We start from the raw sequence: 26692 nt of genomic DNA on the forward strand, positions 1-26692 counted from the left end.
ACAGGATGTAAGTTGGAAAAATCCAATAAATTTAAATATTAGTTGGTCAAGAATTGGGCAGCCAGTATCAGCAGAGAAATGGCAGTTAAAGATCAAGTGCAATGGGATTAGGACAGAATGTAAAATTTGCAAATGGAGAAAGGGTGTTTATATATAGGAGGTGAGTCTTGAGGCACAGCTAGCAATGTAACCTGGGTCTGATTAGAATGTAAGCTCCATGGAGCTGTTGTTAAAACAACAGTAAAGACTTTGCTAAATAATTTTTCCATGCCAGGCACTGAGCCAAGCATGATGCTATTTTAGGTCAGTGAAGCATCATGGCCACTCTACAAAGTAGGTGTATATTACAAGTTCAAAGTTGAGAAGCCTGAGGTGGAAATATTAATTTACAGACACAATAAATCCAGGAATGGAGAGGCTGGATTTGAACTACCTGTCTCAGGTGATTGCCTAACACAACACATACAAAGGACACCCTCAGGTCACCAAAAAACTGGGTTGGTTTTGTGGTACAGCAAGAAGCTCAAAAAGGACTGCTTAAAGGGAAATGCTTATTTCATCGGAGGAAAATACAAAGAGATATTAATTATAATTTTTTTGGTGGTAGTACTGAGGTTTGAACTCAAGACCTCACGCTTACTAAGCAGGTGCTCTACCTGCTATGCTCTCAGCAGAGATATTAACTCTTTTAATTTATTTATTATTCATCTGTGCATACAATGCTTGGGTCATTTCTCCCCCCTGCCCTCACCCCCTCCCTTACCACCCACTCTGCCCCCTCCTTCTCCCCCCCACCCCCTCAATACCCAGCAGAAACTATTTTGCCCTTATTTCTAATTTTGTTGTAGAGAGAGTATAAGCAATAATAGGAAGGAACAAGGGGTTTTGCTGGTTGAGATAAGGATAGCTATACAGGGAGTTGACTCACATTAATTTCCTGTGTGTGTGTGTGTTACCTTCTAGGTTAATTCTTCTTGATCTAACCTTTTCTCTAGTTCCTGATCCCCTTCTCCTATTGGCCTCAGTTGCTTTTAAGGTATCTGCTTTAGTTTCTCTGCGTTGAGGGCAACAAATGCTAACTAATTTTTTAAGTGTCTTACCTATCCTCACCCCTCCCTTGTGTGCTCTCGCTTTTATCATGTGATCAAAGTTCAATCACCTTGTTGTGTTTGCCCTTGATCTAATGTCCATATATGAGGGAGAACATACGATTTTTGGTCTTTAGGGCCAGGCTAACCTCACTCAGAATGATGTTCTCCAATTCCATCCATTTACCAGCGAATGATAACATTTCGTTCTTCTTCATGGCTGCATAAAATTCCATTGTACATAGATACCACATTTTCTTAATCCATTCATCAGCAGTGGGGCATCTTGGCTGTTTCCATAACTTGGCTATTGTGAATAGTGCTGCAATAAACATGGGTGTGCAGGTGCCTCTGGAGTAACCTGTGTCACAGTCTTTTGGTTATATCCCCAAGAGTGGTATTGCTGGATCAAATGGTAGATCAATATTTAGCTTTTTAAGTAGCCTCCAAATTTTTTTCCAGAGTGGTTGTACTAGTTTACATTCTCATCAACAGTGTAAGAGGGTTCCTTTTTCCCGCATCCTCGCCAACACCTGTTGTTGGTGGTGTTGCTAATGATGGCTATTCTACCAGGGGTGAGGTATTTCCTTTATTGCTAGAGATGGTGAGCATTTTTTCATGTGTTTTTTGAATTTCTTCTTTTGAGAAAGTTCTGTTTAGTTCACTTGCCCGTTTCTTTATTGGTTCATTAGTTTTGGGAGAATTTAGTTTTTTAAATTCCCCATATATTCTGGTTGTCAATCCTTTGTCTGATGTGTAGCTGGCAAATATTTTCTCCCACTCTGTGGGTGTTCTCTTCAGTTTAGAGACCATTTCTTTGTTGAACAGAAGCTTTTTAGTTTTATGAAGTTGCTGTGGTGCTGGGGTTCCATTGAGAAAGTTCTTACCTATACCTACTAATTCCAGAGTATTTCCTACTCTTTCCTGTATCAACTTTAGAGTTTGTGGTCTAATATTAAGATCCTTGATCTATTTTGAGTTAATATTGGTATAGGGTGATATACATGGATCTAGTTTCAGTTTTTTGCAGACTGCTAACCAGTTTTCCCAGCAGTTTTTGTTGAAGAGGCTGCTTTTTCTCCATCGTATATTTTTAGCACCTTTGTCAAAGACAAGTTGGTTATAGTTGTGTGGCTTCATATCTGGGTCCTCTATTCTGTTCCACTGGTCTTCATGTCTGATTTTGTGCCAGTACCATGCTGTTTTTATTGTTATTGCTTTGTAATATACTTTGAAGTTGGGTATCGTGATACCTCCAGCATCGTTCTTTTGACTGAGTATTGCCTTGGGTATTCGAGGCCTCTTGTGTTTCCATATAAATTTAATGGTAGACTTTTCAACAGAGATGTTAACTCTTAATGTGGTGAAGTGTAGGAGTCACTGCAGACTTACGTATGGCTAGGTCTCCACAAGTTACCTATAAAGTGAGGACAGGGCTATAGCAAGGTACAAAGGATGTTCTGATTATCAAAGTCATGAATGGTCATTCTAGATAACTTGGGAAAACTGAAAAAGTAGACAGAAGGAAAAAAGCATTATTAGGCAGACAGCCATAATGGATGTGTAATTCTGGTTTAACACAACAAAGAAATTATACTGGGCTTTTGGACTTCTGCCCCTGAGCACACCTTTGAGATATGGGCAAACTGGCTATTCATTCAAAACTTTTTTATTACCAGAAACTAGAAGGCTTTTCAGGGATCTGAGAATATGGTGGGCATGCCCAGATGCAAGAGGGTACCTGCAAGTTGAAGGTGAGGAAAGTGTGTGCCTGTGGCCTAGGATCCAAAGGCACTGGGCTGGAACCCACAAGTGACTCCCTTTGGGCTTCTAGAAAAAAGAGTGGGCCCAAGAATCTGTGCAGTCATAGAGAGCAGTCTTTCCTTGGCCCACCAACACTATGCATGAGGAAGAATATTTAGAAATGATAGTCAGGGGAACAAGGTCCCAGAAGCACAGCATTACGTGATGCTGATATTTATTCTCATATTTAAACTCACTCCAACATATATTAGAGGCTTCTGGGTCAAGCCATATCTAAGTCTCCTGTTTTCTCCATTAACATTGCATTAAACAGAAAAAGGAAAGGAAAAAAAGACCTCACTAGTTACCAGGGCCATACCTCCTTTAAAACACACAATTCGTCCTTTATGCTGTTATGAACATTTTATCGACAGGGAAGCAGTGGCATGAGTGGTTGATCTACAGGAGTCCTGAAGTTGAAGGAGGAGGATATATTCCCATTTCAATCTGGCTAACTGGGTTATGCAAAGCATCTGCTTCCAATGGAACAAATATATGTATGGTGGACAGACATTGCCAGGCAGGGAACAATTGCTTTTTAAAAATATAATTTGCAGTTAAAGCTAAAGTCAGATGGTACACTAGAATATACTTCCAGGTAGTTAAATGTAACACAAAATTTTTCAGTGCTGAATTGTTACTGTTTCAAAAACTATACTATTTTTTAATGCCACCATCCATATAAGCAACTTTGACATTCAGATTTGTTTTTATTTTCCTTTTGTATTATACAGCTAATTGCTTGAATGGACACTTTAAGATGAACTAGTGATACAGTAGAGAAATAAACATTCTTCAAACTAAAATAAACCATATCACCAGCAACCACAAAGGTAATTGAAATCTATAGATGAAAGTCAGACCGTACAATGCATCATTGCATACTTCACTGGTTAATTTGGAATCCAGAGTTTTCCTTTGGCGTAAAAAATGATGAAGCTTGTTTATCTATCCAGAACTGGGTTTGTAAGACAACCACCATCCACAATTTCTAAGTGTACACTTATCTTGCCCATTATCTACTGCATCTTATAGAACACTTTTTCTCTTTGGGGGAAAATAATTTGTATTCAACAGGAGCATACACAAAAATTTAAAATATACCCATTAGGTGATATGTGTTTGTATCAAAGCTAAAGAAAAAGAATATTAGAACTGTTATATGCATCCAACATAGATCTTTTCCACAACAGAAGCATCAAAGTACAAAACTAGATTCCTTAAATCAATTAAAAATCTCAAAAATTTTGTGCTTACCTCAAAAGGTCTTGTTTGTTTTTAGTAATATACCAAAGATTCATCAACTTGGAAATGAGATGACTATATAGATTGAGTTGTACTGTATGGCCTTTAGGCTATATAGGAAGAGTTACTGCCAACAATACTTTCTTAGAATACAGTAACAATGATATAGCTCAGCATGTTTTTAAAAAAATGAGAAATATACACATCAAAGATTACATAATAAGTTTCTGACTTCCATCCAGTTTAGGAAATAATCAAACACATGCACAGATTAGCAACGAATACTGCTGTCTGCAGTTTGTAATCTCCCAGAAATTGCCATTTTAGTTGGCAATACAGAACACAGAAACAGTGACTGACTTTGACAGGTATCTTCTCTAAGAATGCATAGACTTAGGTTTCTGGTGTTCAAGAATGTTTTTCAACTTATTCACACATCTGTCCTACAATTACCTAGAGTTCTTTCCTTTTTTCCATCCCTCTTCTCTCTAGTCCTGGGAGACATTTGTCCATACTATCTGAACTTGTATTTAAAATTATTTTTTAAAAGAGAAATGATGTTATAAATGTGGTTAAGGGACTCTGAGATTCCATTCTCAGTAAAATGTTATAATGATTAGTAATGAAAAGGCAAATCCAGCTTAAATTCTAAGCAAGGAAATTTTGGGAAACAATCTATTTTACTTTAGGGCTGTGTCCTTTGGGATCAGAAAGTAAAGAGTAGCAACGTGGGGACATATAAATACCCTAATTTAAACTTACTAAGCTCTGATCTTCCATCTAAGATCTGTGACAACTTCTCGTGCTAAACATTAACTTGTATGTTTAAATTAGAACATGTAATTTAGACATTCTAGGTTGATGTCTTATCACAGGTAATGTGAAGTACACACATATTTCTATAACACACATTTATTGCAGTAAACTAAAATCAGTTTTTAACCCAATATCTTGGTCTCAGAACATAGATTTGGCTTAGGAGGCTTTAGAGCATGATATTGGACCCAGCATCTTTCCAGTGGAATGAGGGAGTTCTGGACAGTCATTATAGAAAGTTAAGCTAATGACTCTCAAAAATGAACCCCTCTCCACCCCTGTCTGAGGTCAGCCTACCTTTAGATCGCAGTAATAACTCTACACTTGAGGCCACTGAAAGTACAGGCTAATTAGTTCTCATGCACTGGCTTCACTGTAGTTCAGCAGGGTAGGAAGTTATTCTTGGCTGACAATATATCTATTATAACACCAAAGCATATCAGCAACTGAGAACTTGTGTAGGATTACATAAAAACTCAATTAACATGCCCTGTACCACTTTAAAAATCTTCAGTGACTAAGGATTTTGCTTTCATTATTTTATTCAGTTCCTATAACCTTGGTCAGGTGAACATTCTCTTTTGGTAGATAAAAAAGTAAGGATGGGAACTGTCCACAACTTCTTTGCTGTAAATAACAGTGTAATATTCTCTCCATGTTAATATGATTTTTACAAGACAGAGTAAGAACTCACATTCACAGAGTACCCTAGTAACCAAACTCTCAAGAATGTCTCACTATCCACAAAGAGGATGCAGGCTATCACATTCAGAAAACAGGGATTTCTTTTTTGGAGAGGCTACAACATATTGTCCAAAGAATTCGCATGACCCCGTTCCCAGTTCCAATTATTATACCTCCATTAAAATGTAATGTATACAGGAAGGAATCTGAGTCCCTCTATTCTCAAGTTATCAGTAATAGAGATTATTTTAAAAGATTACTTACCCTGTTGCTGAATTGTGATGGACCAAAGGAAAAGTTACTAGGTCACATTGTTATTGGCAAGCTTCAATCTCTCTAGTTCCTCTGTAGAATATGATGATTTTCCCAATGTGATTTTAGTGACATGAGACACTGGGATTACACCTTTATTTTTCTACATCTACAGTAAGTGCTAGACACTTGGAAGGCACCAACAGATACATGTGAGCATGATTTTTTCTCAGTTCACTCAGAAATTCTTATTTTGAAATGGTTATTTTATAGAGTACTATGACTGAGTTCATTTCTAACACCTTTTCTGATTTGGGCTGGATTTATTTCTAATACATTTTCCAATTTTTTTCCATGTATGACTTGCTAAAAAATACCTATGCTTTAAGACAATCAAATGATAGGTCTTGGGTGAAGAGTGGAAGAAAGTCAAACCAAAGCAGAAATAAAAGAAATAAGAAAAAAGGAATAGATACCATTTACTTAAGAACTCTAGTTTAGATTATGACTAACATTCAGGGGAAAAAATGGCCATTGCTAGACCAAGCGCTGGACAACAAAAGCCTGAATGATAAAAATTATAGACCACTTGCATTTGCTAATTTAAACTGAGCAATGCATTTTTAAACACAAAAGACTATGAGGCTATTTAAACATACAAGATAGAATAGTTAGTTCCAGGTGCCTCTTAAAATGATCTTGCACTTTAAAAATTAATTTATTTTTGTGATGCTGGGGATTGAACACAGGGGCTCATACATGATAGGTAAATGCTTTACTAGTGAGTCAAACCTCCATACTGCTATTTTCTTATTTTGAGGGGACAGGAACTCACTATGTAGTCCATGCTGGCCTCAAACTCACAATCCTCCTGCCTCAGCCTCCAAGTACTAGGATTCAGGTGCTTTTTAAGGCTTCTAGCCAAAATATAAGATCATAGACACCCTGATATCAAAAGCCCATGTCTTTTTTTTTTTATATTTTCTTGCTTTTATTTATTTTTATTTATTTATTTTTTTTCTTTTATTATTCATATGTGCATACAAGGCTTGGTTCATTTCTCCCCCTGCTCCCATCCCCTCCCTTACCACCCACTCTGCCCCCTCCCTTTCCCCCCCACCCCCTCAATACCCAGCAGAAACTATTTTGCCCTTATTTCTAATTTTGTTGTAGAGAGAGTATAAGCCATAATAGGAAGGAACAAGGGTTTTTGCTGGTTGAGATAAGGATAAAAAACCCATGTCTTGATTCTGATTTCTGTTTTTGCTCTTAGCAAACTGACAGCAAAGCAACAAGATTCTGCTCTGTTAATGTTAAACTTATTTGGTTAAAATTCAGTATCTACCAATTAGAAAAGTATATAAAGAAAAATATAATCTGGCTCTAATTCAATGGGCCAGACTTAGAATCAAATAATTTGGGCAGCAAGAGATGCATGTGTCAAAGTCCGTGGGTGCTCCCTGGACAAAAACATCATTTCAAGGGTTCAGTGTGAAGAAGTGGACCCTTTGCTTTGGAACAGCCTTAGAATATATCATCCCTCCTCTCTGTCCCTTCTCCCAAATCAGAGGCTCTAATTATAGTCCAGGGGATGACTCTCAGTGCATTGCTCCCAAGGACATGCAGGCCAGTGTTATAGCTTCCTATGGATTCCCTCACACTTAATGGAAAAAACAATCCCTTCAGATTCACAGACTATGGAGTTTTGCCAGGTGTCTTCATAGAGCTGCTGAAGCTACACTGAGTAGACTGTTTCACATTTTCTATGGCTTGTGAAAGAAGAGGCCAAGCCCTACAGATCTTTCCTACAAATCCAGTCAACTGTGTCTATGAGTTCCCTCTAGGGCAACTCAGTGGGCACAGTCAGGTCCATCAGCCAGCAGTGCTACCTCCAGGCCTATAACCTCTCCCTTTAGAAGTTTTTTCCATATACAATGCTTCGGAAAGGGGATGAGGGTAGATAAAATCTCCTATCTCCTATATTTCTATATTTTCACCTATAATATTTGTTAACAAAGTATAATAAGTAGGTCGCTCAGTCGGTAATGTCAATGCTAGAACCATGAAAAGTGAGGGTTTTTTTTTTGCCTTCTTCTTTTTTATTCCCCCCACCCCCACCCACCGGCTGCCTCCGATTCCAGTAAATGGAATATCAGGATTCTTCACAAAATCATATGACCACAAGGTTGGCAGCAGCTACCCTCTGGCATCCTGTATGTAAATGAACTCAGTCACCCTTTGGGTTTTCCCCTTTCCTTTCCCTCCTCTTTATGGAGAACACAGGGAGTAACTAGCTGAAGTTTGCTCTGTACTTTAATTGCAGGCAGGAAGCCAAACTGCAAATACAATGACTGGATTCAGTTTTATAAGTAAACACTGGAACTGAATTCACCCTAGTCCGGGAAGAATGCCTCTGATCAGAACTAGCAGGAAATGCAATTCAAAATAGGGTGTGTCACCTCCAATTCAGTGTGGCCTTTACACCTTTCACAAAGTGCTTTGGAAATTAAAACTTCCTCCTGCAAAAGGTCCCCACAAAAGTCTAAATTTTACAAGTGATATCAGAAAAGCTTTGCAAGAAATGTCTGAATTTCTACAGTTAGCAATGCTGGTAAAGACTGCAGATCTGCCCTTTCTCCTTTGGTTACTGATTATTAAAGTGTTAGAACATATCAATGATTGTTTACTTCTCCCAATTCCTTTCTAACCTCTGAGCTCTCCCTGACATCATGTACTTTTGACTTTCTTCTTGTTCTCTGGGTCAACTGAATAACTTAGTATGAAAATGCTTTGAGATCCTGAGAGAATTAGGACAGTTAAATACTTTGGCCCAAATACCCTCTAAACTGTGCCAGGAGGTTTACATGCCTGTGTCAAGTACCTCCAGCTGGCCATGGCTATCACAGGGTCCTGAGGAAGAACACATACAAATGCTGAGAGTTCAAAAGCTGGCTCCACAGGGCCAGTAAGGGGAGATCAGAACCTCAGCTGGTGTTCACAAATGGTGTGATTAAAGGAGCACAGAAGGACTGCATGCGGCATGTTGAAAGAGTGAGCTAAATGTCAGGTACAAACATTTTAATCTCGATGTGTATGAGAGTGTAGTAGAAACGAAGTACAGGCCTCATAAACTAAAAGTTTTAGGTAAGGAAGAAAGGGAGACTACTTCTTATCTACACAATGACAAATGAATTGGTAATATCTAGCTTCAGGAGTAGAGTTGTCAGATTTACCAAATAAGATACAGGACACCAAGTTAATTGTGAATTTCAGATAAACCGCATTTTTTTTTATACATATGCACTGTGGTTTACCTGAAATCCACATTTACTTGGTAACATGAATCAGGTATCAACTTATTCCTAAAATAACTTACAGGGTTGGGGGGGCATGGTTCAAGTGATAAAGTGCCTGCCGGGCAAGCAGAAGGCCATGAGTTCAAACCCCAGTACCACCACCACCAAAAAAAGCAAACAAACAAACAAACAAACAAACAAAAACATAGCTCTGGAAGGGAGTTCAGGATGGAGAATTAACTAAACCTAGAGCTATGCCTGACACATAAAGACTTTCAGCCTGGCCTTCATTGTGTATACTCATGGGGTATATGGACAATACTACCACATCTTCATGTAGCACAGGAAAATGGAGGGTCTCACAATTGAAGGCCCCAAAACTAAAATTTACCACCAGCGAAACTAGGTTATATACTGGTGTATGTCATACTTTTGTTTTCCTGAGGAAGTTAGCACTTCTTATTGAGAAGGTTGTGGCCTGATCATACTGTTTTTAGAATTAAAAGAGAAATCTGAGAGGCACCCACAGTGTACATGTAACTAAAAGAGTAGTACAACCTTGGCCCAATGTGACCTGCACCACCAAATGCTGTGGACTCAGACTGATACCAAAGACGAGCAGTGAAACAGAAAGAAGAGTTGCCAAATGGTAACTAGGTAACTTACTTAAATCTATGGTTAGACTGAATGATGCATAAAAAGCTGAAGTATCAGTTACACCATTTTACTACCTGCATTAGGATGGCCTTCCCCTCAAAGCATATAGTCTTCAAACATCCCTGAAAAGGTGAAAATGCATCTTTCTCCCATGCTAGGTTCTTGATCCACACGGTCCTGTTTTGGCCGCAGACCTGACCTTTGTGAGCACAATTCTACTAGAGATCAGCTTTGTACAATGTCTCAATTTTGTTGATCTGGTGAGGGTCAAGTAAAATTACAAGTTTTCAATAAAATACCAGGAAACTCACAAAATGGAATTTAATTGAAAACACACCAAAGTAGTATCAAAGTTCAAATTTCAAAGGAAAAATATGTTTTTAAAAAATCCTTTTTTAAAAAGGTACTTATTATTTTGGCAGTACTGTGGTTTGAACTCAGGGTCTTGCTATTACTAGCAAGCACTCTGCCACTTAAAAACAGGCCTCTGGCCTCTAAATAAAACCTTTTAAAATCATTTTTTTAAATGTGGCTTATAAGACAATGTGACAGAAATAAATGGTTACTGCAGATTTCACAATGTACAATAAAGAGCTTTCTGAGAAGCACAATAGTACCTTAAAAAAAAAAAATCTATCCCCAAACAGGAACAATGAGCATATAAAACACCTTTTAGGGTTAAATCACCATCCTTAAAAGTTTAAAATCACTTAAAAAATTCACAAATATTTTCAACTTTTAAGTCTTTTAAAATTTATTTTATTTTTTCTAGTGCCTCATACATGCTAGGCAAGCACTGTACTGGAGGTATTGAGGTATACCTCCAGTCCTTTTTATAAATGAAGAACAAAGCAACAGAGTCTTGAGCACATACAACACAGTGATAGTTTATGACTTCTGGAGGGGGAGGGGGGATTGGTACTAGGGTTTGAACACAGGGCTTCATGTTGCTAGGCAAATGTTCTCCTGGATGAGTCACACTTCCAGCCCTTTTAGCTCTGGTCATTTTGGAGCTAGGTCTAGTTTTATGCCCAGACTGTAATACTCCGATTTAGGCTACCTGCTGTAACTGTGATGATAGGTGTGCACCACCACATCCAGCTTTTTCTATTCAGATGGGGTCTTGTGAACTTTGGTGCCTGGGCTGGCCTGGAAACACGATCCTCCCAATCTCAGCCTCTAGAGGAGCCACCAGTGCCCAGCAAGATTTTTTAATATAAACATATTTGTGCCCTAATGAACCTCTGCAGCAGGGAGAATTTGGGGGAATCATTGGCTTTGGGTCACTGGAAAGCTCACAGTTGCTTTGCATTTCCATGCTGGCTTTGACCAAACTTTCAACAGACTGTGCTGCTGCTGACAACCAAATGGAGAAAATAAGTCAATTTAAAAAGTTGTTTTCTTCCCAGATTTGGGAAAACACATGTGGGTAAACACAGTCACGTATTACAGATGCTGCAGAAACCAGAGTCAAAGCACATGTGCCATGAAAGAGTGGGAGCTGGTGGGAACAGGATGATCCTTTAGTACTAAGACTCTTCTGCTCATACATTCCTAAGAACTAGGATCATCCTTCATTAACACAAAATACTCCTGTATCTGGGGATTAGATTAGATTTCCATCTACAAAAACAAACTGGAATGCTTCAAAGGGGAAAATGGGCCTCTTTTCTATTAGAGTAGCCACCATCACAACATATGAGTATTGCTTCTCAAATCCTCTTTGTAGGTTCTGAATTTTTATCACTTCACAGCTACCACAGAGTCTGTAATATACATGACAATGATTTCTGGTTTTAATTATTTGGTCTTAAGAAGAAAGTAGTAAGGAAAGGGAAGAAATGTGAAATAATGCTGCTAGTTTATTAGTCAACACACCTCCAATTAAACGTCTACTATAAAACTGACATTATCCTTAAGTTTTTATTAGAGCCAGCCCCTGGAAACAGATCAGGCTTCTGAGACACAATCTGTCTCTGATATGACCCTCCATTCTTAGGAGCCTAACAGTTATCAAATGATTGTATCCAAGATTTATTCTTTGAGATGGGAACTGCACAACAGGGCCCAAGTATTCCTACCTCAACCTTCTCAGTTATCATTATACCCAGTCTTCATTCAATATTCAGTTTTTTTACTTTTTTCTTTTTGGCAGTACCAGGGTTTGAACTCAGGGCCTCACACTTGCTAGGCAGGCACTCCACCAGTTGAGCCACTCTGCCAGTCCCAATATTCAATTTTAAATAATCTCTTCCTCTTCTTTCTCCTTTCTGCATGCCCCAAATTTTATTTTCTTTCTGTCTTCACTTAGATCAGGCATCTCTCTTGTTTTTCTTCTTTCTCTGTTTTCCTCCTTCAATTTTCCTTTATTGACATAGTTTTAAATTAGTTATTGCTATATTTCCACAGTGGGCATATGTAACCACTGGGATTGCTTCTGTAGCTAGTTTAGTCCTTTCTGAGTAGTCCTGGGGTTTGGACTTGGTGCCTTGAGCACATGGGTGAATTATGTGGTTACTGTGATGTGACCCCATCAAGTGGTAAGAAATTGCACCTCAATTCTGCCATTATCCCATCCTGCCTGAACAGCAAATGCTTCAACGAAAAGAATACAAGAATGTAACACCTCCAACCAATGAGTTGGAGCAAGATGTGCAAATCTCAATTCAGAAACACAATATGTAAAGACAAGTCAGCATGACTTCTCCAAAAGTCAGTAATTTCATAAAAATGGACACTAATGAGAGTAAAGTGGATGAAATCCCAGATAAGCATTTTCCTCTTCAGTTTTCTTCAGTTTCATTCTCACTTGCATAGAAGTTGTATGGAATGGTAGAACACAATCATGCTGTACCCATGTGGAGAAGGCCATAATTCAGAAACTATGGCTCCAGAAAATTCTTTGAGCCCCATCTGGTTTGTTCAAATTTTCATAGGGTCATCAACAATCCCTATTCTCATCTACAGACTACAAGAGACTTTCCTAGGTTATAGTGCACTAAACATAGAAAGTCAAAGACAAAAATGCCTCTCTTCCGAAGTCATGTCTAGTATCATACAGCTTTTGTGATGCACAGTAGTGGGGCATTTAGTAAATAAGTTTCTCTGACTTTAGTCTCTTCATTTGCAAATTTACAATCCTCGCTTTTGCTTGTATTAATGAGTACAAGAAATAGCCTTACCTATGGAAAACAGTATGGAGGTTCCTCAAAAAATTTAAAACAAAAATCCTACATGATTCAGTATTCCTGCAACTCAGTATATATCCAAAGGAAATGAAACCAGTATAACAAAGAAAAATCTCAATTCCCCTATTCATTGTAACAATTTAACTATTCATCAACTGAAGAATGGATTAAAAACAATGTGGTAAACATACATGATACAATAGTTTACAGTCATAAAAAGAATGAAATTCTATCATTTGCAGCAACATGGGTGGAACTAGAGATCATTATGTTGAGTGACATAAGTCAGGCACAGAAATATAAGCACCACATGCGAATACTGTGGGAGAAGGGCTGGGAAAATTTGGCACATAGCTACTAAGTTATATTTTAGGGCAGAAAGAGCACTTGTACTGCCACATAGTATAGTGAATACAGATAACAATAATACTCTTTACTTTTCAAAAAGCTAGGAGAATGGATTTTGAAAGTCTTTACCATAAAGAACTAATAAATATCTGAGAAGATAAATATGCTTAGCCTAATTTAAATATTATGCAATATGTACACATGTACGTGTACTCATGGTACCCCACTAATTTTTTTATTTTATGTATCAAATTAAAAATAAAGTAAAAATAAATTCAAAAAAGGAAATAACCCACACAAAGCATTAGATTTGTGCAGCTTCTTTTTCAAAACAGTAAGTTAGGAGTTTTCATGAAAGTTTAGCTCACTGTCTTGGGCTGTCAAAAGCTAGAACAGGAGCAGGAATTGGTTAAGTAGCTGAGAGAGGAAATATCAGGGTACAAGGATTCCAAAGGCTACATTTTTATCTTATTTTTTTTTCATTTTCTTTTATTATTCATATGTGCATACAAGGCTTGGTTCATTTCTCCCCCCTGCCCCCACCCCCCCCTTACCACCCACTCTGCCCTCTCCCTCTCCCCCCCCCAATACCCAGCAGAAACTATTTTGCCCTTATTTCTAATTTTGTTGTAGAGAGAGTATAAGCAATAATAGGAAGGAACAAGGGTTTTTGCTGGTTGAGATAAGGATAGCTATACAGGGCATTGACTCACATTGATTTCCTGTGCGTGGGTGTTACCTTCTAGGTTAATTCTTTTTGATCTAACCTTTTCTCTAGTTCCTGTTCCCCTTTTCCTATTGGCCTCAGTTGCTTTAAGGTATCTGCTTTAGTTTCTCTGCGTTAAGGGCAACAAATGCTAGCTAGTTTTTTAGGTGTCTTACCTATCCTCACCCCTCCCTTGCGTGCTCTCGCTTTTATCATGTGCTCATAGTCCAATCCCCTTGTTGTGTTTGCCCTTGATCTAATGTCCACATTTGAGGGAGAACATACGATTTTTGGTTTTTTGAGCCAGGCTAACCTCACTCAGAATGATGTTCTCCAATTCCATCCATTTACCAGTGAATGATAACATTTCGTTCTTCTTCATGGCTGCATAAAATTCCATTGTGTATAGATACCACATTTTCTTAATCCATTCGTCAGTGCTGGGGCATCTTGGCTGTTTCCATAACTTGGCTATTGTGAATAGTGCCGCAATAAACATGGATGTGCAGGTGCCTCTGGAGTAACAGTCTTTTGGGTATATCCCCAAGAGTGGTATTGCTGGATCAAATGGTAGATCGATGTCCAGCTTTTTAAGTAGCCTCCAAATTTTTTTCCAGAGTGGTTGTACTAGTCTACATTCCCACCAACAGTGTAAGAGGGTTCCAAAAGGCTACATTTTTAAATAAAGAAAACACTCCTTGGACAAACTTCTTGGAGCTTGCCTGACATAAGCATAAAATTAAATAATTTAAGATTTGTTAAATTCATATCAAAAGCTCAGAATATGTACTAGTTTTAAAGATAAGTAAAAAGAAACTGAGTAACTGCCACCTACAGGGCTTAAGCATGTTAAATTGATCATTAGTGAACTGGGGGATCATTAGCAAATTAAAACTAGTTGATCAATAAGAGAATGTACTCACTGCTCATAAAACACTTATCTCTCTAGCATGGTAGTTAAGGGCGATAATCCAGCACTTAAGTCACTCTGGCAGGAGCATCATACTTTCTAGGCCCGACTGGGATACACAGTGAGACCCTGTCTCTAAAAAACCAACCAAGCAATCAATAACAACAACAAAAGTTGTCTTTCCATGTTACAAGAGGCATATAGCTAACATTCCTTTTCAGAATTTTTCAGGCAATTTGGGAAACAAAGACAATTGAGAACCAATAACAGACACTGCCTATACGAAGTCCTTTGCAAGGAGACTATATTATCTATGATAAATTTTCAGGTTACAAGGTCTTTGGTAGCCAACCTCTCCCAGCCCTTATCTGCTTCTTGCCATAGGACTCAGCATGAATTTGTGTTATACTGCTTGGCAAAAGAGTCTGATATAATGACATGACATAGAATTAAAAAATCTGTTAGATTCTGTACTTATTTACTAATTCAGTTATCTTTGATCATAGATGTCCCTTTTAATTTTTAAGATCATATTCTCAATCTGACTTATTTATAAATTATTCATACACATAAGATGCAAGGTGCTAATTTAGGGTGAAGTTTATTTCTTCTAACCGTTGATATAATAAATCTACATTTCTAATCTCAGATTTAAAAAAAAACTTCTTTTCAGATATGGTCAAAGCAAATTATTATTTTTACTGTTAAACTTTGTCATTGGGCTTATAAGAACATAGCTAGGTCAGAGAATTTTCAACCTTGTCATATTCTTGACTGATTTGTTCTTGCATTATTAAAATGATTTCCAATTTACATTTCTTTGAAGGACTCTAAAGGTCTAACTGTCAAAGGTTTTACCAGTTATTCACCTCTCTTCACCTTGTTGACTTAAGACTTTAAAAATAAAGACCTGAGTGATACAGTGTCATTCCAGTCCCAATAAGTGATTGTCACTAGATGTAGGGCTCTGGGGAGGGAGGTGTGCATCCCATCATATCCAGCACAGTGTGGGAACAGATAATGGAACCACTAGAGCATTTCTTGATTTAATAAGGAGAAAAAACATCACACATGATTATCAAAAAAGGAAATTCTAAACATTTGTATTCTGCTACCAAAGATGATTATGTGATATCAAGGAAAAACAGTTACTACTGGAAAATTTCCCAGCCAGCCAGACAGAAATAATTGAATTTTTATTATAGATTCCTGAATCTAGCAAGGAGGACATCAAAAGAATATATCCGAACCTGTAGGACGCCTGCATGCCTAGCCTAGGGAATAACTGGAACAAAGCTCCTGGCTGCCCTGTCACACCACAGTATCTATGAATTGCTACCAACACTACTACTTGTTCACTGCTACTTGTGAATGATCAGTAAACAATCTACAATTACTTAAAATATATTTTAAGTTTGACAATAACAAACTTTAAGCCAGGCATGGTAGTGAAGCCTAAAATCCTCCTAAGTGGAAGTTGAGGCAGGCCAGCCTGGACTACATGATGAGATCCTGTCTAAAAAAAAACGAAAACAAAGTATAAAGCAAACTATAAAGAAAATTTAAAGTAAAAAGTCAAACAACAGAAAGTATATTGGTTTATCTGAAAAGATTAGAATGGAAAAGAAAATCTATCAACATAATGAGGAAGCACAGCCTATGATATACAGGAATACATTACGTGATAAACACTTAAAATTGGGTGGAGGGGGAAATTATTCAGGAAGTAATGATAAAATTATTAGGAAAAAAGTAAAATTGATTCCTACATCATATGATACAAATTACACCACAGATATAGATTCAAAAGTTAAACATGAGACCACGAAAATGAGCAAACGCTTCATTGATTTTGTAACTACAAACTGTCCTTACTATGACATTTTACAAACTTTACTTTTCCAATAACTAATGCCTACATATTATTCAAAACTTCATACAAGAAGTTTGGCTGTTCTGAGAAAATGAAAGTCAGTACATTACAAGTCTACTTTTATACGTAGTTGTTTTGGATACATTTAGTGAATTTGATACAATATGGCCAAACAAACAAAAGAAGAAGTTAAACATACAGCTAGGTGTGGTGTACAAGCCTATAATCCCAGCATTCAGGAGATGAAGGCAGGAAGATCATGAGTTTGAGGTCAGCCTGGGAAGTGTGGCTCAAGAGACAGAGCACTTGTCTAGCAAGCGAGAGACCCTGAGTTCAAATTCTACTCTTACCAAAAAAGGTGGTGGTGGGGGGTGTGTGCACTTGGGAAGCAGTTCAGTGATAAGAGTGCTTGCCTAGCATGTCCAAGGACCTGGGTTTGATTTTCAGCACTGAAAACAAGAATCATGAAAAAAAACGAACAATTTCTATGTAATCTAGCAATTCTTTTCCTAGGCCTATAGCCAAAAGAACTGAAGGGACTGAACAAAACTACATATTCGTGAACACAGGAATGAATAAGCAAAATATGGTATATATACTTTAAGATACTATTTAGCCTCAAAAAGAAAGGAAATTCTGATGTATGGTATGATATGGATGTACTCTGAAAAGATTTGCTAAATGAGATAAGACAGACTGAAAAGGACAAATTTCATGATTCCACTAATTGACCTACAGTAGGCAAAGTCCTATCGACATAAGGTAGAACAGGTTACCAGGGGCTGGAGTACAGAAGAGCGAACTTGTTTTCAGTGGGACTTCAACAGAGTTGAGGATGAAAATGGGTAATGGAGATGTTGCCCCACATTAGGAATGTACTTAACATCACTGAAATGGACACTAAAATAGTTACAATGGTAAATTTTAAGTTACATATATTTTAACACAAGTTTTTATTTAATTCTTTTGAGACAGGTCTCAGCATGTAGCCAAGGATGCGCTCAAACTCACTGTGTAGCCCAGGCTGGCCTTGAACTTTTGATCCTCCTGTCACAACCTCCCAAGTGCTGGGATTATAGGCATTTCTGGTTTGCCACAATTCTTAATAAAAAGTACTTCATGAACTATGTGCATATAAACATGAATGCTTACAGAAAGAAAGAATTTATTTCTGCCTCACAGGAGACCCTTCAGCTATTCAATCAACAAACAACTGTCTGTACACTTACGAGATACACACAGGAAAACAGCTCAGAAACCTTAGTATCTAGAACTTCATAGAGTAATTGAGAACAATAGACAAAAAAAAAATCACATAAACACAACCAAGTCCTATGAGTGCCAATGGCAGAAACATACTTGATTGTTCTGGCTGTGAGGTTTATGGACTGCCCACCCAAGGTGATTGTGATCCTTCCAGAGGCTCCTTCATGACAAGATGACAAGCCCTAAGATCCCTTCATCACTTTCAGTGGCTCTTGTACAAGTGGACGTCAAAGCTAAAGGCGACCACACATCAGCACTCACTTGGTTCTCATGCAGAATATCAGGCACATATTAACAAAGTTCTTGGCTAAATGTTAGAGAACACATACTGTTCAAAGCAGGGAATACCACCTCACACTTGGAAATACAACTTTCATTCTGTTAATAATTCCTCACAAGCACCAAAAATATATTGCTGGTTTCTAACTTCTCATCTTTAATCAGAAGAGACTGATAGATAAGTGATGAGCTTGTTGTCAGGAAGCACACTAGTATTATACTCTATGGCTACTGGGTGTGATGTGTAGTGAAGCCTCAATAGCAGAGGATCCTCTTCCAAGAGGTCTCTGTTCCAAAAGCATGCACCATTCCTTTTGTTAGTCTTTAAAGAAAACGGGAAATAGTTTTAAAAGTCTTCTATGATTCTGGGATTCCTATGGTTAACACATAACTGTTTAAATTCTTTAGCAATGTATTAAATAAGGAGGTAGAGCTCAGAAACAGCAGAAATGATTTGATGGCTTCTTTGAATGTGATCCCAAGCAGAGTCGTGCTGCAGAAGCGTGCTAGGCCATGGCTTCTTTGAAAGCTGTAACACATGCAGTAAAACCAGTGTGTTCATGCTGGTTTGGATGATAGGCTCAAAGCACATGAGTAAAATTTATAGTATGTTTATATTTTTCTTTTTAAGAAATATGAACATCTCTGTCGCATGTTATGTTTTCCTCATCTCCCACATTAGATCGTATTTTCTATTTTTTGTGTCTCTCCTACCATGGTATTCAAATTACTTTCAATAGTCAATTCTAACAGAACCACTCCTACCCCTAGTCTAGCAGTCATTTCAATGCCAAATAAATGACAAAGAAATCTCATACTGTGACTTCAGGTTCAAGCAATTTAATAAATCAATTAATCAAACACACAGGACAGAGCCAGGCATATTAAAGTAAAATATCCTAGTTTTTCTCTTGACTCTAGCCAGCTAATATTTAAAGATTTTAGTAAACTGTTAATTACATTCAGAGACTTCTAAAGCCTAAACATAAAAGGTTTGATACTTGGGCCTGATGCTGGACCAACCTCCCACATGCAGGCACTATAATGTGATTATTATAGAGCCCACAGCCACCACTCCAGCTTAAGAAACTATGTGGTTCATCTGTGAGCAAGAGGTAGACGACAACAGTAGGTTAATATAGTAAAAACAACCAGTGTTCCAAATTCTAACAATAGACTGCAGAACAACATACACTGAAACACATACCTAAGAACTTTAACCATTTTAAAGCTATTACCAAGACTCCCATCTGAGCAACAGTCTCTCCTTCACACCCGCCTCTATATCTAAAAATAAAATAGAACATTACAGTCACATATTTTGCTTGTTTCAGCCAAGAGCTCGAAAAACCCCCTTAAGCTCTACTGTTGCTGGATCAGTCCACTGTACACTGTGAGTCAGCACTTTTCCAAATTTCTGGAAAGTCCTTACCAGCAACATAACCCATAACAGGAAGCCAACTTTCCATTTCAATGTATAACAGGAAGTATTCAAATGGATTTCACCTAAACTGGAGAACTATCATTAATGTAACTGCTGTTACAGTGAAATAAGAAAAAAGCTACTGAAAAGCATACGTAAAAAAAAAGACTACAATATTTTATTTTAAAATAAAGTATACAAATTGTGATTAGCTAAAGCAATATAGAGAATTTGAAGAAAGGTACCTCAGTGGCTAGAAGACAAGAAAAACATAAGTTATGTTTAAAATTTAACTCAGTAACTGTCCTTTTTTCTGTTGCACACACCGTTGCCAGGCTGTATGGCTTTGGCACAGCCTGTGCTTTTATATTAAGAAACTGCTGAGCTTTGTTTTGAATATCTGGTCTGAGCAGGAATATAATGGACAGAAATTACATTGAAAATGTAAATACTTTGAGAAAAAATATTCTTCAGAAGACACTAAAATAGTTTCTCTTCTCAATGAATGACTTGAATTTATTTGAACAGCAAAAAGCATATTAATGGATCAGTTTGTTTGTTTTAGAACAACTTTTCAGAAGGTTAACAGACCTTAAAACAAGCTGTACATTAACTGTGCGTGTCCATTTCATTGCTATTACACTTAGAAAGCTGCTTCCGTAGTTAAAATGTCGTCTAAAGAAGTCCTTTTCCCCTAATTTTTAAAGGCAGTTTCAAGTTCAGCAAAAAGCCAAATAGTTTAGCCATTATAGTCATTAATAAATGTACTTAGCATTCATGCAGCAGCAGAATGTAAGACATCTGGTTCTAATTTCAATTTTGGCTCTGAATAAAAGTGCCTCCCCCACAATACTTTGATTATAAACTGTTCTTTTGCTCCTCTGTTTTTTTCTTCTTTGGAAGCTGTTGTCCTTCATTTTTGCTGGAAGCCACCTGACCACTGCCAGGAAGAGGAATGCAAAACATTCCCAGGAGGGGCCCTGACGTCAACAGAACATTCCACCTCTCCACAGTCAGGGCTTTCAGGAAGCTCAGGCCTCCAGCAAACCCCCTGGAAGAGACAGTAACTGAGGCCTGCACTAAATCATATAAGAACCTTTGTACTGTGCTGTGAAGATGGCCAGTCTGGGGGGATGGGGAGGTGTGTGTATGTGTGGGGAGACAGAGAGAGAGAGAGAGAGAGAGAGAGAGAGAGAGAGAGAGAGAGAGAGAGAGAGAATGGAGAGAGAGAATGAGAATATGAGAGTGAAGAGAGTTGGCTCTCAAGCCATATTATTTTAGTTCATCTTCAAAACTATACTTTTTGGGGGGTAAGGGATAGTTTACCACTCATCTTCAATGGGTAAGACACCTTAGGCATCAGTATATACACAAGTTGAGATGCACAACAAAAGAGTTTGGGTTTAAACTAGTGACCTTCCTCTGTGGTTTACCCCAACAGTACAGTGTCTAAACAGCTCTCAGAAGGAAGATAAAAATCCCATTTAAGGATGCTTTACAAAGACTAAGTAGTAGCTGCATTCTTTGTCATGAGAAGTACTGTACACAGATAGAAAACTGTACATATATTTGGCGTATAACATTTTGCTAAGATACTTTAATTTATATTTCTTTGATTAATAACAAGACTTTAAGAATCTAGTTCTGTCCATATCAAAAGGCTATCAGAAAAGAAAGTGGATATGAAAGTATTCTGAGATGTTATTTAAATTACATTTTTCTCAGGTATTGTAACATGTTACTAGTGAAAGATATACAAAGTATGAAACTAGGAGATTATCACAGCTGCCAAAATACATGTATACCAATGGTGCTCTCCTAGGTCCTAAAACATGGTAACCTGGAGTTTGAATTTTTTTTGTATAGTACAATAGCACTCCAGAATAGAAATCTAGCATCTATGCCAGAAATATCTTGATAAAATATAGGTGTAAGGAGATTTACCAGGTCTGCTCACTTGGATCCTAACTATCCCCCTAGAAGGTCATGGACAGGAAAGTCAGAATTGCAGAAGCATCTTGAAGGACTCCCTAACTTCTGTGAGGGCCAGGGACACCAGAGGCAGCAGAACTAAGTTTACAGGGGCAGGAAGACCAAAATAATGGTTTGAGCTCGGAATATTTGGGGGTTAGACAGTTAATGAGGGCTTCATTGGACCAGAGTAACTGCAAAGCCTGAGAAACTCTGGTCTGATCTATTGGTCAAGTGCCAAAGATCTGACATGATCTAGTATAACAGTGTCAACAGTCTTTCTTGTAGACCCAGGAGACTCAGTCAGGGACCTGTGGCTTACAACTGAAGGAGAGATTGGGTCCTTTAAGGAAGTATCAATGTGCAATAATCTAATCATCCTTCTACCCTTCCCAAAAGAGATGCGACTACTTCTAAGGAGAAATGGAAATAATCGGACCACTTGGGATTTATTTGATATTATCTCCAAGCTAACGCTGACTCTTACGACTCAATACCTATATGTCCCATTGGGTCTGTTGGTCAGGTGGAAGGTTTCATGGCTGTCAGAAACAAATTAGAGTCTGTCTTATGATTACCTGCCAAGAACCTGAGTTTACAGATGGAGTATATACTCACAAACAGGTAGAATTTCCACATTTGAGTCTGGACCTATGTACAGTAGTCTTCCCTCAAAACCCTATACGTCTTATTTTATAAATCATACCTGTCATAAAGCTTAATTTGCAAATTAGGAACAGCAAAAGATTAGTAACAACTAAAATAAAATAATTATAATAAAACTTATGTGAATGTGATTTTTTGCTCTCTTTCACTATCTTATACTGTAGATCTAGGCAACTTTAGTAGATTTTTTTTCTTTTAGTAAGTCAAGAGCTTTTGTCATGGCTTCTCTTTGGCATATCTTAATTGCCAGCATCACTCCTTGGGGGCTTTAGGGCATTATTAAGTAAAATAAAGATTATTTGAACATAAGCATTGCATCACCACAGTTGATCTGATAATTGAGAAGGATAAATGACTAATGGTCAGGCAGTGTATCCAGCCTGGATATACTGAACAAAAGGATGGTTCTTGTCCCAAGCAGGATAACATGAGATTTCATCATGCTATTTAGAACTTATTTCTTGGGAATTTTCCACCTAATATTTTTGGATTGCAGGAAGCTGAAGATATCTATAACTATGGAAAGCAAAACCTCAAGTAAATAGGATTACTGTGATGAGGATTGTTAGGATTAGAAGAGCTAAAGAGAAGCTCCTAAATTTTTGTGCCAAAGCAACAGACTGAAAGCAAATGCTGCTTCTTTTGGGGGCAATCACAAAGATTAAATGCCATCATTGGAGGCATGAAAGGTGAGGGATGGTGATACTTGTAACATCTCTTTAGGTACAGGTCAGGCCTACATGGAAGACAGAAAGGTCTTTGAGAATGACAGTGGCTTACCACAAACATAACCACTGCACTTGCTGCTGCTGATCCAAATGCGGTTTCCACCAGAAAAAAACCAACACATCTCCTTATCAGATTTGACAAATAATTGTGTGTGTGGTTTCCTACCCCAATAGGCAGAGAAAACAGAAATTACTTGCTCTCACCTGGAAGGTGGCAGGATACTTTTAGCCTGAGTACTATGTCAACTCTGGTTTTGTGCCCTAAGTGGTTCACAGGAATCTCAACCATCTTACTACCCCATAAGACAAGATGGCATCACTGTCACAGGATTTATCAGCAGAAAGAAACAGGAATCTCAGAATATCCTGGTAAGACAAGTATGTGTCAGAGGAGTAGAACATAAATGGTGTAAAGTTTCAGAAGCCTGCTCCCTGAGTGAAATTTCTATTGGTGCAATAAAGTAAAGTATAGTGAGATTATTTCCTCCAGAGTGAAAAAAAATTCTTGTACTTTGCACCAATACCATGGGGGAGGGAGAAGGAGAAATACCTACTGGCTTTTAGAGACAACATGTAACTGACACATTTACTAAGTAGTCTGTAAAGCTAGCAACATTAAGTAGGGCTGAGAAAGAAGTTCTCCATATATGCCAGGATACAATGCGAACACCTCTGTCCTCAGTCCTTTTGATCAACGGGAATGTTTATGGCCAAATGGGATACTCAGCTAAACCTCATAGCGGAAGGCCCCAAGGTTTTGGGGCAGAGTCATACTCTATTCAGCAAGTCACTATTTTCCTTTAATAACAAGACCTTGGCTTGACTGGTTCCTAGTGGAGACTGAATATCTGGCCATATTAGATAACATGAAAAATTGACCATAGCCTAACATGGACTAGGTATTGTCTGATCTGCATGATTACAAAGAGAGATAGGTCTATTGTGCCCTCAGGTGAATGTTGTATATGCAGCATACTCAGGTGTGAATAATGTTTCAAACCTATATTCTTAATATACCTACTCTTGCCACACCCAACCCATACTTATGGCCTCATGGAAACATCTGTAGGACCAATTGTCTGAGGAGAAAAAGGGCAAACCTGGGAGCAGATGGATCGATATGGGATCAGCCATAGCTGGAGGCTATTGCTGCCCCGGTGGAGGTTCTGATACATACACAGAGCTTTATATGGTGTCTTAACTTCAGTTTGCCCAGGGGACAAGGCTTGAGGTAAAGATAACCCAATTCTGGGACAACTGCAACTGCTTAGCTAGATGGTTGAGAATACTTTTTTATGGCACAACTTATGGCCCATCTGACCCCAAGAGCAAAGATGGATTGTAGCATGAATCATACTGATTTACAAACAGCCAAAGTTTAGATGAGAGAGCACACAGATAGAAGGAAGACTAAAGAATTGGCAACAAGATGGCTACAATATGGGAAGAGTATGTGGATGAATATCTTAAACAAAGAATAAGGGAGAATACTGGGTTCCATTTAAATGCTTTCTGGAGAGGAGACTTCAAAAATCAAGTAGACAAAGTCAGACTTGGTGGTACATACCTATAATCCCAGTATTAATAAGGCTGATGTAGGAATTTGAGGTTAGCCTGGGCTACTTAGTGAGTTCATGGCCAGCCTAGGCTATATATTGAGATACTGTCTCAAAAAAAAAAAAAAATCTTGACATGATACGTCACGCTATAAATCTGTATCTGACAGTTTCTATAGTATCTAATGCTTTTTTGGGGGCTCATAAGTGATCACAGTGGTAAAGGAAACAACCAAGGTTAATACAGTTTCCAAACTGCCAAGTGCAACAATCAATTCTCAGGGACCAGCCTGACACAAAGTAGCAGGTTTTAATTACACTAAAGCCTTTCTATCAGGACAGCATAACAATTTGCCCTCACTAGAATATACAAATTTACTCAGGGTTGGTGTTACTTTCTCTGTCTGCCACATTTCTGCCAGCAACAATGCAGGTGAAGTTCAACATACCTGGTGACATACTTTGGCTATCTTCAGGCAAATTCATCATGAAATGGGTAGTAACCACTTATAAAAATGAGATCTCCCATACCTATGCACATTTCTTCCTTTCTCAATATGTCAAGTATATATTTATACATGTTAACTCATTTCCCTTTTCCCTATTTTAGAAAGGTGTGTTGGTGACATTACACATGTAATTCACTCATAGGCTACAGAATTCCAAGACAGAAGAGTGCCTAAACTAGGGAGATCATTACTTTGAGAGCCTGCACCTGGTGGAACTGTCTACAGAAACAGAGATTTAGGACCTGCCCTCTAAAGAGTAAGAAAGACCCCCAGTTATTTATATTAGGGAGACCTGTACTGTGACAAGTGTATACATGTTGCTTCTGTTGTCTGCAAGTATGAAGGGTTTATTTTGACATGAAGCAAATATGTTGGTGACATGCAGCTGCAATGGCACAATTTGGGCAGAAACTACCGCTTAGGTTCCTTTTCCCCTACTCACTTCTGGGTAAGCAGCATTCAAACACATTCTACTGCTTCTACAACCCAGACTGGATTTTATAGTCTGCAACCGAACTCTGTGAATATCTAATAGTCCTATAAGAAGCAAAGGGGATAACATATCCCTAGTTTGAAAAATACATTAGGCAAACATATATGGAAGGTAAAAAATTCCATTTCATAGGACAAGATTGAGAAAATGAGTCAGAAAACATATTAGATAAGGTAGGAAGGCAGTACTCAAAAACAATGAGAATTTTATACATGATACCATGTACATGACAGAGTTAGGTACATATGGTTACGTAGGGAGTGGACAAAGCTGAAGGTTAGAGAGAACAAAATTAACACCCACAGCTGGGAACTCTGGCACTTCTGGCTTTGTCAGCAGGACGTGAAAAAGCAGCACATTCAAAACAGTACTGTTGCCGGGCATGGTGGTGCACATCTGTAATCTCAGCACTCAGAAGGCTGAAGCAAAAGGGTGGCAAATTCAAGGCCAGCCTGGGCAACATAGTGAGACTCCTACCTTAAAAAAAGAGAAGAAAAGAAAAAGAAATACTATTGTGACACTTAATGTTCTTTATTTCTGAAAGACATGGAACTCAATTCTCCACTAGTAATTTAAATATTTTAATTCCTTTGTCCAGTAAGGAATTTGATTTCCATTGTTCCACCTATACTCTTTGTCTCCTGGGTACCAAATACAATTGGCTAAAATTGGGGTTATGGCTATTGTCATAGAATACTGCACGTTTTCTTGGATAACTAGAAAATTCTCTCAAATCAGTCACAGATAGGCTGGAAATAAAGACTACCTCTGGGACAACATGTACATTTCTTCCAGTTAAGAAAAAAGATGGCAATAGTGGCTTGTTTACTTTCTAAGTATAGTTAGACAGATAACAAGGAGACCAAATGTTTCTGGAGCCATCTCAGGTACTTGAGTTTGCTCAACAGGAGAGATTGTAGGGTCTCACACACACA

At 38.0% G+C, this 26692-nt stretch overlaps 1 protein-coding gene across 8 annotated transcripts in view; it reads right to left on the reverse strand.

Moving 5' to 3' along the window:
- Positions 1–26692, reverse strand: part of Spidr (scaffold protein involved in DNA repair) — a 388190-nt gene that overhangs the window by 183825 nt on the left and 177673 nt on the right. The window contains exon 1 of one of the 8 annotated variants that reach the window (XM_074068503.1): positions 18226–20030. The exons of the other annotated variants lie outside the window; for them this stretch is intronic. The gene's annotated coding sequence lies outside the window, so the exon portion shown is untranslated. Of the gene's footprint in view, positions 1–18225; positions 20031–26692 lie in introns of those variants that run through there. 8 annotated transcript variants of the gene reach the window in all.

This window comes from Castor canadensis, chromosome 3 (assembly GCF_047511655.1).
Source record: "Castor canadensis chromosome 3, mCasCan1.hap1v2, whole genome shotgun sequence".
In the NCBI taxonomy this organism is placed as follows: Eukaryota; Metazoa; Chordata; class Mammalia; order Rodentia; family Castoridae; genus Castor; species Castor canadensis.